The following is a 15,129-nucleotide window of genomic DNA, read 5'->3' as shown; positions in this document are numbered from 1 at the left end:
TGTTTGTTTATTTTATTTCTTTTTCTTTTCTCTTAACCCTGGCATATTTGTTCTGTTCATGTCTGTCACTGCTTGTTTTGTACAAGAATTGAAATAAAGTGTTGGGAAAAAAAAAAACTCATCACGTCTTTTTATCGAAGACTACTAATGACATATATTTCTTCTTCTTTGAACTGACAGACTGGACGGAGTTTTGTCATATTGCTGCCCCTGACAGTCTTAAGACGTATTTGCCTTTGAGGGGTGTCCCATTTTAAAGTCACAAGATAGCCCTTAACACTTGGTTTTGAGGGCTAGTGAGATTGAGGGTTGAGCTTGAGAATTAAGATTGAGGGTTAAGATAGGAATTGGGATTGGGCCCATATTTCCCTGCACTACACCTTGAAAACGTCATAATGGGCGGAGGCAGGACTGAAGTCAACAGAGATCTCGGGGGTCCTCGTGACTCCCACTGTCCGGCGGAGTACGCAGCGGATAACCAGCACAGCCATTCCACAACAGACACGCATCCAGTGGAATTCCGGTGTTAGTGCAGTAAAACCTTCACGGCTTAAAAAGCCAAAAAACATAACGTCCTTGTCGGAGGTAATAAGTAGGCTACCACTTGTTCAACAAGCATAAATGTACATCATATCAGCATAAACAGCAATATTTCCCTGTGCATGTTTTTAATGACCAGTGACCACAGCGCACTTGTTAAGTAAGCAAACCGCCTGTTAAGAACATGCTATAATGAAAGCTGTCTGTGTGTAGTCTGTTTATCTTAGTTTGCCACAAATTTATTGTTATGGACAGTGTGTAAATAACCAACAAAGGACTGCTGTTACGCACAGACAAACACACTGCTCGCACAGCAGCGCAGCACGGTACTCATTTGGTGCGGAGCTTGTGTTGCGTTCAGGCATTGTCATTGTAAATAACAACTTCCAGCACTTAAATACGTCACAGCACAAAACAGCAGCATGTCAAGTGACTTTTTACTTTTATTATGTTCAATAAAATTATATTTTCCTAAATCTTGAGACACCTCATATGTAAGCTAGACAGGCATTTCACCTGCTCATTACTGTGCACAAATGTACTGTATATACTTAGCCCTAAAGAGCCCTTCTGGTGCCAGTTGATACATAGAAACATCCCAGCAGGCTGTGCTTTGCAAGCATACCAAAAAGTTTCACACGTGAAAAAAAAATTCAAGTGTGTGCTTCACCTCCGCTGCTACAACTCCATCCTAGGGGAAACACTGTATATAGTGACTTTGCTGTTGTTTATTTAATATATAAAATCATTTCTAATCCTGTTCTGAATTTATTCTTTTTTTTTTAAATGTTAATTAGAAAAACCCTAATTCTTAGCTTAACTTAGTATTGATAAAGAACCAGACTGACTCGTTATTATATCGGCGTTTAAAAATCCACTATCGGTCGACCTCTAGTTTTTATCTTGTGTTGTGAAGCAATGAAATGTAGCACTGTGCCCAAGACGAATTTCCTTTGGGGGATAATAACGTTTACTTTACTTTATTTTACTATCTTTTGAATCCAAGATACATTTTTGAGTAAAGGCGAGTTCAACCAAAGGTGCTGAGGACAAGGTCTGGAGTCATCTGGCCCGGCCTCATCACGGTACTTGAATCCATCAAAGAAAGAATTTTCCTGTTGCTCTAGCACATATAAAAGTTTCTCAAGAATATATTTTTTTATGTCAGCAGAGCTTTTGGGGTCTGTTCAGCAGCACGTGATTGGTCAATATGTGTGGTGAGCAGAAGGGGGAGGGGCGGGGGTTACAGACACACATAGCACAGTGAGCACATGAACAGGAGGGAGCGAGACAAAGAGAGAAAGAGAGCAGGCACTACAGAGAGAGACAACATGCTGTGTAATATATGTTGTGGACGACGCCATGTCTGGTGATCAACCCCGTCTTTTATTCTCTGGTCTCAACAACAACACAGTAACAACACCACAAAGCTACAGTGCCACCTAGTGAACATATCGAGTATTGCAGCTCTTATACTGAATACACTACATCTCCTTTTCTCAAGATTATTTTTTCACGTCCCTGTAGAAGAATGTTATAACAGTTGTGAAACAGGTAATTTACTATATTACCCCAAAAACATTTCAAACATTCTACAGTCCTGACTAGACTTACATAACATTAGTATTCTCATTATCAAATTGCCATCTGATCTGACGGATCAGGTTCACTATACAGTCTGCACATTTTCTTGCATATCAGAAAAGCAATTAACTTCAACCCAACACTCTGTATTTTCAATTTTAACAGAACATATCTGTACCAAGGTCATGACCAAAATTAAAAGATCACAATCAGTATACAACAGCTAAATGTGTAACATTTACCAACTTTTTTTTCTCTGTTATGATTATTCACACACAATTCTTTATTCAAACCTTGAACCAAACCATAACAGTCTGTACGTTAGCCTGTTCTAATTACTCTGTATATCGTTTTGGCACTCTTACTGGTCTTCCACAGCGTGTTGTAGTCACAGGACTATTTACAGTATTATCAGTCACTACTTTTGGACTGGGTGGTGCAATGGAACAGTCTGGTGTAGGACTGGGTGGATCAGCACTAGGCAAAGTGTCTTGTCCCACACGACCTGGGTGCTCTGATTGAGTGTCATCAGGTGTCCCTGGGAAAGAAGTCTCTTTAGTTTTGAGCAGGTGTCTGCGATTCCTTCTGTACACTTGTCCGCCTGTTGTTTTGACTATGTAGGATCTCGGCAAGTTGTGTTTCTTTATCACTGTAGCTGGTTCCCACTTGCTGCCTTGTCTAATCCTCACATTTTCACCATCTTGGAGATGAGGCAGTGTCCTGGTTCCTTGATCAAAGTAATGTTTCTGTCTTTGTTGTCTGTTCACAAGGTTGCTCCTCACATTGTCATAGAGAGCTGGCTGTAACAATGTCTTTGTCACTGGTAACTTTGATTTGAGCCTTCTCCCCATGAGCATCTGAGCAGGTGAGAGGCCAACCCCGCTCAGTGGCGTGTTCCGGTATTCCAACAGGGCCAAGTATGGGTCTCCAGAGCTGTCCTGTGCTTTTCTCAGCAGTTTTTTTACTGTCTGTACAGCTCTCTCAACTTGCCCATTCGACTGTGGAAACGTTGGACTGGAGGTGGTGTGTTTGAAACCCCAGTCAGTGCTGAAGTCCACCATCTCCTGGCTCACCAGCTGTCTACCATTGTCTGAGAATAACTCATCTGGCACACCATACCTTGCAAAGACAGACTTGAGTGCAATGATTATATGTTTGCTTGAGGTTCCACTCAGCTTGACAATCTCTGGAAACTTTGAAAAATAATCCACACACAATAAAAACTCTGCATCATTGAAATGAAACAAATCCACACCTATCTTTGCCCATGCTCTCTCAGGCACTGGATGTGACATGAGTGACTCTTTAGGATTCTCGTTTTTGTGTGCATTGCATACAGCACAGTGAGCCACAACTTCCTCTATCTGTTTTGCCATGCCCGGCCAGTACAGTACATCACGGGCTCTCTCTTTACACTTAACGATACCCATGTGTGACTCGTGGATTTTTCTGAGCATTTCACTTCTCAGTGTGTGTGGAACTACTAACCTTGAGTTCTTGAATATAAGTCCATCAACATAACTCAGTTCTTCTCTAAATGTCCAGTATTGTTTGATTTTGTCTGGAAGCTGTCTCTGTTTATCTGGCCATCCTTTCAGAATTGCATTTGCGACCAGTCCCAACTCTGCGTCTTCTTCCGTGGCCTTTCTGAAGTCCTGCAACTTTTCCTCTGATACTGGAAGCTGCTGGGTGACAAAGTTAACTTCCAGCTCCTCATCAAGAAGTTTCTCATTTTGTTCTTTCAGAAATGCTCTGCTTAGAGCATCAGCGATATGCATTTCCTTGCCTGGTTTGTATTTGACTTCAAGACTGTACTTTTGTAACCTCATGAGCATTCTCTGTAGTCTGGCTGGGGCGCTGAGAAGTGATTTTTTGAATATCACTTCCAGTGGTTTATGATCACTTTCTACATGTACATGTCTTCCATATAGATATTGGTGAAACTTCTCACAGCCGAATACAATAGCAAGCAATTCTTTCTCAATTTGGGCGTAACGTTTTTGACAGTCAGTTAATGCCCTGGAGCCATATGCCACTGGATGTCCCTCTTGAAGTAGCACAGCTCCCAAGCCCTCAGAGCTTGCATCAACAGATAATGTAACTGGCTTGTCGACATCATAGTACTTGAGTACTGGTGCTTGGCTGACGAGAACTTTTAGTTTGTCAAAACTTTGTTGTTGTTCTGTCCCCCAGTGCCATTCCACATTTCCTTCCAGCTTTCTCAGAGGGGCGCTTATGTCCGAGAGGTTAGGGATGAACTTGGAGAGGTATTGCAGTAACCCAGTGAACCTCTGGAGTGCAGCTTTATCCTCTGGTGCAGGCATGTCTTGAATGGCTCTGACCTTTTCAGGATCAGGCTTGAGTCCTTCCTCACTGAGCACATGTCCAATGTAAGTGATTTCAGTCATTCTTATTTTACACTTACTTTTGTTCAGTTTCAGATTAATGTTTCTGAGGCGGTCTAGCAGTTGCCTCAAACGACTGTCATGCTGCTCTATGCTCTCTCCCCAAACTAGAATGTCATCTATTACATTGACTACACCCTCTAGCCCTTCTAGGTGTCTGGCTATGCACCTCTGGAACACCTCCGGTGCCGATGATATCCCAAATGGAAGTCTTTTGAATCGATATCTACCAAATGGTGTGTTGAAGGTACACAGGTGAGAGCTTTCTTCATCTAGTTGGATTTGCCAAAATCCATGATTTGCATCCAAAACTGAAAAGAATTTGGCATTTGGCATTTCAGCCACCACTTCTTCTATTGTGCGCAGTGGATGATGTTCTCTCTTAATGGCTGTATTGAGGTCTTGTGGGTCAATACAGATGCGAACTTTGTTAGGTTTTGTTACAGTCACCATACTGTTTACCCAATCTGTAGGTTCAGTTTGTTTGGTTATCACGCCCAAACTTTCCATTCTTTTCAGCTCTGTTTCAATCTTGTCTTTTAGTGCAACAGGAACTTTTCTGGGTGCATGAACAACTGGAGTAACATCTGGATCTGTCTTGATGTGGTGCACTCCTGGTAAGCAGCCTAATCCAGTGAACAAGTCCTCATATTCACTAAGAATGTCACTCTCTGTTTTAAGTACATGTAGTCTTTTGACAAGACCCATTGCTTCACTTGTCTGTCCTCCCAGAATTGCAGGTGCCTTGTTCTTTATTACTTCAAATTCCACGTCATACTTTTCATCTTTGTACTGACATGTCAACATGATTTTTCCTTTAGCTTGGATTTTGTGACCTGCATATGCAACAAGCTTGGAACGTGATTTGCTCACCTTTTTGTCCAATCTCAACTTTCTGAGGTCACGCAAGGAAATGACGTTACAGTCAGCTCCTGTATCCAGCCTGACTTTCAAAACTTTCTTGTTGACAATCAGATTTTCTTGCCACTTTTCTTTCTTTGCATCCACAGTATTGATCTGTGAGACTGGGTGGTCGTGCTTTTCTGCTTGGATTGAGCCAATAAAGAATTCTTCATGATTGGCCTCTGCCTTGTTTATGTGTTGCACTTTATGGTTATCTGTGTGTCTTCTTGAATTACACATTTTCGCATAGTGATTTTTCCTGTGGCAGGCTTTGCACACTTGTCCGTAGGCAGGGCATTTCCTGGGCTCATGTCTGTGTCCACATCTGGTGCAGTTTCCTTGATTTTTCATCTTTGTACTCTGTGATGTGGCACCATTATCTTTCTGTTTGTCATGGCGTTTTTGCTTGGTGACTTTGTGAACCGGAATTTCAACCTCTTCATGTAGACTTTTAAGCTGAGTCTGAGTTAGCTCACTGGCTCTACAAATGTCTACTGCTTTGTTTAGCGTGAGGTCTGGTTCTCTTAGTAGTCGTCCTCTAACTTGATCATCCGTGATGCCACACACGATTCGATCCCGAATCAGTGAGTCTGCGAGACGCTCAAACTCACAGTCTCTTGCTTTATTCTTCAAATCAGTCACATATGCATCAATACTTTCAGATTTTCCTTGTACTCGTGTGAAGAATAAATGTCTTAAATATGTTACATTTTTCCGTGGCTCACAATGTCGGCGAAACAGCTCTTTCAAAACGTCGTAGTCATCCACGTCTTCATCGAAGTCAAACGTATTAAATACCTTAATTGCCTCGTCACCGGCCACATGCAGGAACGTGGCTCTTTTCACTTCGTCAGACTTTTCATTAATTCCACTGGCGACGAGAAACAGTTCAAACCTCTGGATCCAGATCCTCCAATTTTCCGCTAGATTTCCTTCTAGACTTAGTGAGGTCGGGGGTTTCATCTGCTCCATTTCTTTCTCTTTTCCTTTTTCTGTTTTCCAGTTTTACTCTGACACCATGTAATATATGTTGTGGACGACGCCATGTCTGGTGATCAACCCCGTCTTTTATTCTCTGGTCTCAACAACAACACAGTAACACCACCACAAAGCTACAGTGCCACCTAGTGAACATATCAAGTATTGCAGCTCTTATACTGAATACACTACATGCTGGAAAGATAAAAAAAAGTTGAGAAAATGAATACAGCAGGAAAAGCGGTAAAATTCGGAATCATTTCAATTACACTGACAAAACAAGGGCAGAGTGTAGAGTCTGCAAGATTAAAATCTCATATCCAAACAACCTCCTGCACAGGCACATGAGAACTGTTCATCCATCAGTGCAATTGGAAGAAAAAAGACAAGCAAGCGAACCTGCTATTAATGAAGGTGCCAGTGTGTCTACTGCAACTGCTGCTGCAGCTTTAGTTATATTCTGTTGTGTGATTCTGTGAACTTCTCTATGTTGTTTCACTGTAAATAGTTACAAGTTTAGGATAGTTAAGTGTTTAATAGTAAAAAGCTAAAAGTTTAAAATAGTTAAGTTTTTTTGTACTTTATAATTTATTACTCTGTAGAGTACATAAAGCCATGTAAAAAATAAACATTTGATATAATGTATTTTTTTTACATTAGTAATTTATTTTACATTATTGTTGATAATAAATTAATTTAAGCAACAAAAATCTGAGGAGCCACTTGGGAACCGAAAGAGACGGCTCTTTTTAGTGAGCCGAGCCAAAAGAACCGGCTCTCTAAAAAGAGCCGGAATTCCCATCACTAATGACCAAGCGGAAAAGCCAGGTAGACTCTTGGCATGGCGCATCAAACAACAACAGACAGAGAGGGCAATTACTAATATTGAGGACAGGAATGGGAATAATATAATTAATCCATCAGAAATTAATACAGCATTTAAAAACTTCTACAAAAATTATAGATCTGAATACTCTAATAACTGTAACACTGAACTCCTTGACAAAATTAACATACCTAAAATTTCAGAGGTAAGGCAAGGCAAGGCAAGTTTATTTGTAGAGCACAATTCGTACACAAAGTAATTCAAAGTGCTTTACAGAAAAAGAAAATGCATTAAAATCACAATACAAAATAAAAATATAAATAATCATTATAAAATGAACTTTAAAAGAGAAGAGTGCAGATAAGATCCTTTCAGTCATATGCACAGTGAAATAGAGCTGTTTTGAGCCTAGATTTGAATATTGTCAGAGTAGAGGCCTGTCTCACATCTTCAGAAAGACTGTTCCACATTTTAGCTGCATAAAACTGGAATCCTGATTCCCCATGTTTAGTCCTGACTCTGGGCACCAGCAGGAGGCCGGTCCCTGAGGTCCTCTGAGTCCGAGATGGTTCGTATGGCACTAACATGTCAGAGATGTACTTTGGTGCTAGGCCGTGGAGAGACTTGTACACAAGCATAGCTGCTTTAAAGTCTATTCTCTGAGCCACAGGAAGCCAGTGTAGAGATCTGAGCACAGGACTAATGTGCTCGTACTTCCTGGTTCTGGTCAGGACCCAAGCAGCAGCATTCTGGATGTACTGCAGCTGTCTTACGGCCCGTTTGGAGAGGCCAGTGAGCAGGCCGTTACAGTAGTCTAACCCACTAGAGACAAATGCATGGATAAGTCTCTCCAAGTCAGGTTTAGACACTATACCTTTGATTTTGGCAATGTTTTTTAGATGGTAAAAAGCTGCTGATGTTATTGATTTGATGTGGCTGTTAAAGTTCAAGTTCAAGGTAAAGAAACATATGAATATATCTGACTCTCTATCGCAGTTTAGCCAAATTTGGGGCAATGTCTTATTTAAACCTGGTAAGATGGACGCTGGCTTCCAACAGTGGGCAAAGAAAGGGATAAGTAAAATTTCTGATCTATATAGATAGTCCGGGAGCCATGGGGTTGAACCTTGTTTTGTCGGGTGCAATTTTTTTTCTTTGCCGTTTCTTGTAGCTTGTGGGTATCCCCTTCAAAATACAAGAGGGTGCTCAGTGATATCCCTTGGGCATTTTCAGATATTAACCCCTTCATGCCCCAAATCACACAAAAATAGACTTATGATATTGTATGCTGAATACATAAATTAAATGCACCAAATTTACATTCTTTAATGTTTTTTCATACAAGGGGTGATGGAAAATGTATTGCATTCCAAATGATTAGTATTAACCCTTTCAAGCCAGGCCTGTAAAATAACTTTTGTAGCAGGAGTCATTAGCTACGACACACAACTCAAATTTGCATTGTGTTGGATCATTTATTGATAATGGCAACAAAACACGAGCAACAGTCAAAGGGGTGCAGCTCTTCCCCCCACAAAATGTATCTAACTAAATCAAACAAGTGCATCCTCACCCAGTGTGTAAACACCCACACTATTAAAACAGTATGGAAAAAACATAATTAATATAACTTCGATAGTGTGATTTGGGGCATGAAGGGGTTAATATCTGAAAATGCCCAAGGGATATCACTGAGCACCCTCTTGTATTTTGAAGAGGTACCCCCAAGCTACAAGAAACAGCAAAGAAAAAAATTTGCACCCGACAAAACAAGGTTCACCTAAAAATCGGGCTATGGCTCCTGGAGAAGTTTTAATGAGCTTTGAAGAAATAATGATAAAGTATAATTTATTTTTTTCAAATATGTGCAGTTAAGAAACTTTATGTTCTCTTTGCAAAATCAGTCATTGAAAATTCCGTCACTGTCATCACTGAAGGAAATCATTACTAAAGACTGTCACAACAGTGGTCTAATTGCGTTCATTTACAGCTGACTTGCGTCTGGTTCTAAAGACACCTCAGCATCTAAACTGCATGCATGGATGGCCGATCTAAGACTCCAAAATGATATTGTTTCACATATATCCAACAACAATATCTTTGAGAATTTTAAGAATATAAATTTATTTCGACTTTGCTACACTACAGGCAAAACGAACTACAGCTCTCAGCTGGAAAAAAAAAACAATGACACCTAAGATTGGTACTTGGATCAAGAACATGGCACAATGTATGGCATTGGAGAAAATAAAATATATCCTGAAAAATAAATTAAGTTTGTATGAGGGAATATGGAAACCATTTAATGGCTTTTCTAAAACACAGAGATACAGGCGACCTCCTACAGGAAGAAAACAAAGTAGTGGTAAATCCCAGAGGTGGAAAACTTTTTTATGCTTTCTTTGTAAGAGGCAGCAGTGATCTACACTGTTATTTATGTCATGTGTTGTACACTGATTTTGGAGAGAAATGGTCTTTAAATGAAAATAATACAGTTTATTGTCATTTTGACAACATATCATCTACCAAGTGTAGTTATTGTGACAGGCCTGGTGAACCTAAAACATGAAGTCACTGTCAAGATACAAAGGATTCCTGAAATTTATACCTGATTGCACTGATACTGATATTGTTTATCAGAGAGATGCATCCCTACACGTCGTACGCTTGGTAGGGCTGCTCGATTATGGAAGAAACCATAATCACGATTATTTTGGTCAAAATTGAAATCACGATTATGCAAACGATTATGCGGCGCATGTGATGACTTATACTGTTTATACAACAGCATGTCATTTCTATCTTTACATGGTCGCACGTTCACAATTCTCCTCTGCTCTCTGTATGGCAGAGGAGAATGGCGGAGTTCAGCCCCGATGTGCACACACACAGACATGTGCGCACACACACACACACACACACACACACACACAGTATTGCGCATGCACGGCTTCCGTAGAAGACAAAATCACATCTCCAGGCGTCTGTGACCAAAAATCGTTTACCCTCGATTTCCTTACTTTTGAAATTTGTAATCTGGATCAGAATAATCCGGATAATGAAATCCCCCTTTTCTCAGTCAGGGATCAAGGTGATCCTGCTGACTTTAACTGGGTATTTCAAAACATTCGCAGGGTGGATCACTTTGATCCCAATCTGACTGGATACGGATTTCCAAATCTCACGACTCCGCCCCCGGATCTGAAACGTTTCCCCTTTGGGGGCGTGGCTTTCAGATTATGACGCGTTGCGCTCTGTCTCTATGGCGGACTACTTCACGAAAGGAGCAGTTGGTAGCACAGCTTTCACATCAAAATGTAAATTTACCGTTACCTAATGTGTTGCGTTTTTAAGACCATACGAAGGCCACCCACCATCTGATGTGAGCCAGCTATTTGAACTGTCACCTACTTAAAAACGTGGGCGTACCGATCACTAATAGAGCCGAGGTCATGCTAACGGCTCCATTGACTTGCATGTTAAGTAGCTAGCAGGCTAGCGAGGTAGCTGGCTTTGTTGGTGTATTTTGCGGTCTATGGCTTAATTTAAAAGGGAATTAATCTGAAGTACGTCATACATGAATTCTTTAAACACCAACCTGTTCAGAGTTTAACGTTATGTTGTTGCCAACACAGCTGACTTTTAAAAAAAGAAAGAAAAAAAAAATGTTTACATGTGTGCAAAGCAGACTGCTGCAGTATTGGAAAAATACACAGTACTAGTATGAATCAGGGGTTAAAGCAAGAAAAAATTTTGTGTCTGAAATGTGGAGGACGGAAGATTTATGTACCTGAAATCTGAAATCTTTTCCGGAGCAGGGGGCTTGGTGTTACGGTCACAAAATGAAGAAATAGAAATGTATGTGTTGCAAAGGAACGTGTTTATTATCAAAACGAACAAAAAGATTATAGCTGTAGTAGTGACTTTTCAGATTAAACTTTTATAGCATTATGCGTTTAGAAATAAAGATTAAACTTTCAGTGGTTACCAGACTTTTTGACTTATAGCTCCTACATCTCTTTTTTGCCTTGGTGCTATTTATTTTTAGAAGCTAAGTCATTTAGGCTGTTTGCAAAATTGTATCGCGCTTGATGTGAATTAAACAGGCAGTTATGTCGAAATTTTGCCTCTGGGCAAGCATGTCATCATTGAAATGGATCATATAATGTGGTGGTGACTTTAAAACTTCAGCATAGAGGATTTTTATTGCAACTTTCATTTCTGTCTGGTTTCTGTTACCTTACCTTCAAAATTACCACTGGCTTACCGGAGCCTCTCCCGCTCTGTCTGTGCTCTGTGTCTCAATGTGACATGATGTGAAAGCATGCACAGGCGTCAGTGTTGATTGGCTATCACTTGTGCCGTGTAACCAATCAGAGGGGGCTGTAGGCGGGACATTGTTACAAAGCCCAGTGCAGTGGGGACTGCAGGTAGGGAGGGAGATGGCTGTATCAGAGCCAAAGGAGCGAGTTTTAAAATACATTAATTTGATTGGTTATCGATGAAAAAACGTCTGATGCTGATTATGGTAAACAGTAGGTGGTGTTTACTCGCACACTGTGAGCCTAAATCATTTTCCCGGTTCGCACGTATATATGTCTTTAGGGGCAAATGCGAGTGAAATGCTCGCACTGCAGAGCACTTCTGCCCGTGCCGGACAGAAACTTCGCCACGCCGGAAATCCAGCGCTGTGCCGGAGAACTTTAACCCCTGATGAATTATGCGGTTCATTCAGAAGTGTCAGAGGACTGAGTTGTTGTCCATTTGCTTATTATGTTAATCCCTGTTTTGTTTCTTTCACTCTATGTAAAGAAAAGAATGTGCTATACAAATAAATTTGCTTTGCATTGCATTTCCTTGCCTTTGTCTGACCACAGTGTTGGATGTTTTGGTACAAACAAGTTACAATGTTAGGTTAAACTAGACGTTGAGAAATAGGTCTGTATTTGTTACTCTTTTTTTTACAGCAGTTTCAGGAAGTATGGCCAAACAATATTTTTCTATGCTTGAAATTACTTACAACTAAAACACTAATTTAGATTAAGTGTAATGAACATCTGGAGTAACAATATCTAGGAGAAGTGGAGCTGAGGCTTTGTCAAATCCACCTCTGAGGTGGGATCCAAATAATCCTGAAATTTGGTATCAAATTGATCCAGATCTCTGCCTTAACTTTTGAAATACCCAAATGCAGCCTTTATCTGGATTAAAGGGAGGATTGGATTACCAGATCTGAATCCTGATCCTCAGGAACAGGATCCTCTTGATCTGTGTTGAAATACCCAGTTTTCAGATCAGATCAGGATCTAATCCAATCCGGCCAGGATAATCCTATCAGATCACTTTGAAACACTGGGCCCGACGATTAATTGCACAGCCTTAATGCTTGGTATGAACCAGAAAACATGACTCCACACCTTTGTCAATGCCATTATAATTCAGCCTTCCACTATCATTTTTACATTAAATCTGCCACAGCTGGCTGATTCATTTTTAAGTCACAGAAATCCCTTTTCTCATATTACCATTCATAAAATGATTCCAATGAGTTCCACACAGTGAAGACCATGTAGTTTAAATTTGAGAGAATGACATTGCTGATATACTGATACAATGGACTATACTGATATAACTAGATTAATCCCTAACTATGGAAAAGCAAAAACCCTTAGATCAAAAAGAGTCATCTATATAAACCTACATGTGAGAGCAGGGCTTGTCTTTGCCAGATTTCATCCGATATTATGCTGTGAATGTCAGAGTGATAATGTTTTGCTCTCACCCCTTTCAGTATTCTCCTAACTGGCTAACACTAGAAAGGGATGATAGTCACCTATATAAAATGAAAATAATGGCAATGTGTTAATATGTGCATCAGATAATATCTGGAAACAGACTGGTAAACATGTTGACTGGAGCTCAATGTATCTACTGATGCCAGTCGTAGGAAACCCTTATTCCCCCCATCTATTTAGATCACTGATTCCCAGAGACTGGGTCGCAACCCACAGGTAGGTTGGTAGTGAAATAGATTTGCAAAATTACTTACATAGTCTTTTATTTAAGATGTCTATCTGCAGTACTGTTTCCCGAAGGATTCATGATATTTCAGAGAACCTGGAGGAGCAGCTTACTTCAAGACTAAAGGCAGCAGGGGATTTCTCCATCCAGCTCGATCAGAGCACAGATGTATCGGATTCAGCAACTTTGTTGGTTTACGTAAGGTATGTGTGGGAAAATGAATTTGTGGAGGACTTGTTATTAGGGGTGGGTGATATATATCGTTAACGATAATATCGTCATTGTTATTTTAACGATGTGCAAATTTACGTTATCGAGTATGCAAATGACTTCACAAAAACAACTGAAAACACATGTTGAAACCAGGTTGAAACCCCACACATTCACCGAACAAGAGTTACATAACTTGCGTGCAGCAGCACGCCGCAGTACGCCTAGGTGGTCACATTATCTCTCACTGGCACCTTCCCGGCAGGTTAGCCTGCTGCTAAACAAACATTAGCGAGACAACATGGCAACACCGCCCACGGATGCTCCAGCAGCTTCGGAAGACGTGGGTCAACTGTAGTGATAGGTCCCAGCCTGTAAGGTGGGAACTCATGCTGTATTGTGTTGCAGGGGAACAATTAACGGGTTGCTCAAGTACCTGAAGCCCGCGTGGTTCATGAGTGGTTTGCGGTTATACCAATAAATAACTGAACATGGTGTCAGAAGTAAAGTCAGACGCGAGCGACAGTACTAGTGACTTAGTCTGCATATAGCGACACGCAAACGTGTCTAGTTGTAGGTCGGGAAAGTTCGCAGTACCGGAAGACCGTCTACGAAGCTACCTAGCCTAGCCACAGTTATCTAAACGAAGCGGCAACATGGCACAGTTTCAAGTCTCACCTTCAAGGCTGAAGACTGGCCTAAATGGATTAAACGCTTCGACAGATTACTGTCGACCCCTTTGACATGGAATATACCTGATGTGATTAACAAATTTGTTGTTGACAATTGATTGTTTGATAACAATAGCTGCACTTAAACACAAGCCAGCTTGTTCTGATAACAGGCATGAGCATTTAAAAAAACTTTAAAGAAACATGTTTTTGATAGTATGGCTATTGAATGTTCATATTGTTCTGATAATTGTAGATATGACATTAAAACTAATATGAAAGGCTAGTATACATTCTGTTTGTTTTTGCTGATGAGGAAAAGAGAACCTGTTAACTGCCTCAAATGCACTTATTTTTGTCTCATTTAAAAAAGTATTTAAAATGTAGGCTATGTTTTACTGATGAGAGAAAATAAAAACAATGATGTAGCTTGTTAACTCTGCCTAAATGCATTGATTTGGTGTGATTTATAAAGTATTCAACATGTGTACATCACCTTATCTTATCTCGAATAGGGAATGGGCACAGTGACGTCACCATGGACGTCGCCGCCATGTTGATGGCTACGGGCAGCAGTAAACAAACGCAGTAGTTGAGTCGCATCGAGTGGAGAAAGCAAGGGAAAAGATGTTAAGATGCCAGAAAGGAAAGGGAATTTACCGGGATACATTGAACCACGAAGCCAGGGACCGGTATATGCAGAAAATGAACGCTATAAATGGTTTGGACCTAGCCTTGGACCAAAACGTCAATACACCTCCCAACCGCTATAGTGGCGCTGTGGCGCAGTAGAAAGCCGGTGCACTCATTCATTGCAGGACGAAGAAGGGGTGAAGAAAATTTCAGACATCCGAGATAAAAATGCATGTTTATTGAACAATAACGGACATACAAACACATGGCAACCCCCCGTACACCTTCCTAACATCGGTGCCTATGAGGTGAGTACATAACATGTTTGATTTGAACGTTTATGGAGACGTGAATCGGT

The 15,129-nt window shown here is 40.6% G+C and overlaps 1 protein-coding gene across 4 annotated transcripts in view; it reads right to left on the bottom strand.

The window, feature by feature from the left end:
* Nucleotides 1-15,129, bottom strand: part of gtf2h4 (general transcription factor IIH, polypeptide 4) — an 81,239-nt gene that overhangs the window by 51,663 nt on the left and 14,447 nt on the right. The gene's annotated exons all lie outside the window — the stretch shown is intronic.

The sequence above is a fragment of the Epinephelus moara genome, chromosome 22 (assembly GCF_006386435.1).
Source record: "Epinephelus moara isolate mb chromosome 22, YSFRI_EMoa_1.0, whole genome shotgun sequence".
Lineage (NCBI taxonomy): Eukaryota > Metazoa > Chordata > Actinopteri > Perciformes > Serranidae > Epinephelus > Epinephelus moara.
Note: the sequence above shows the minus strand (reverse complement) of the source record. Positions and strands in the feature narration are given on the sequence as shown.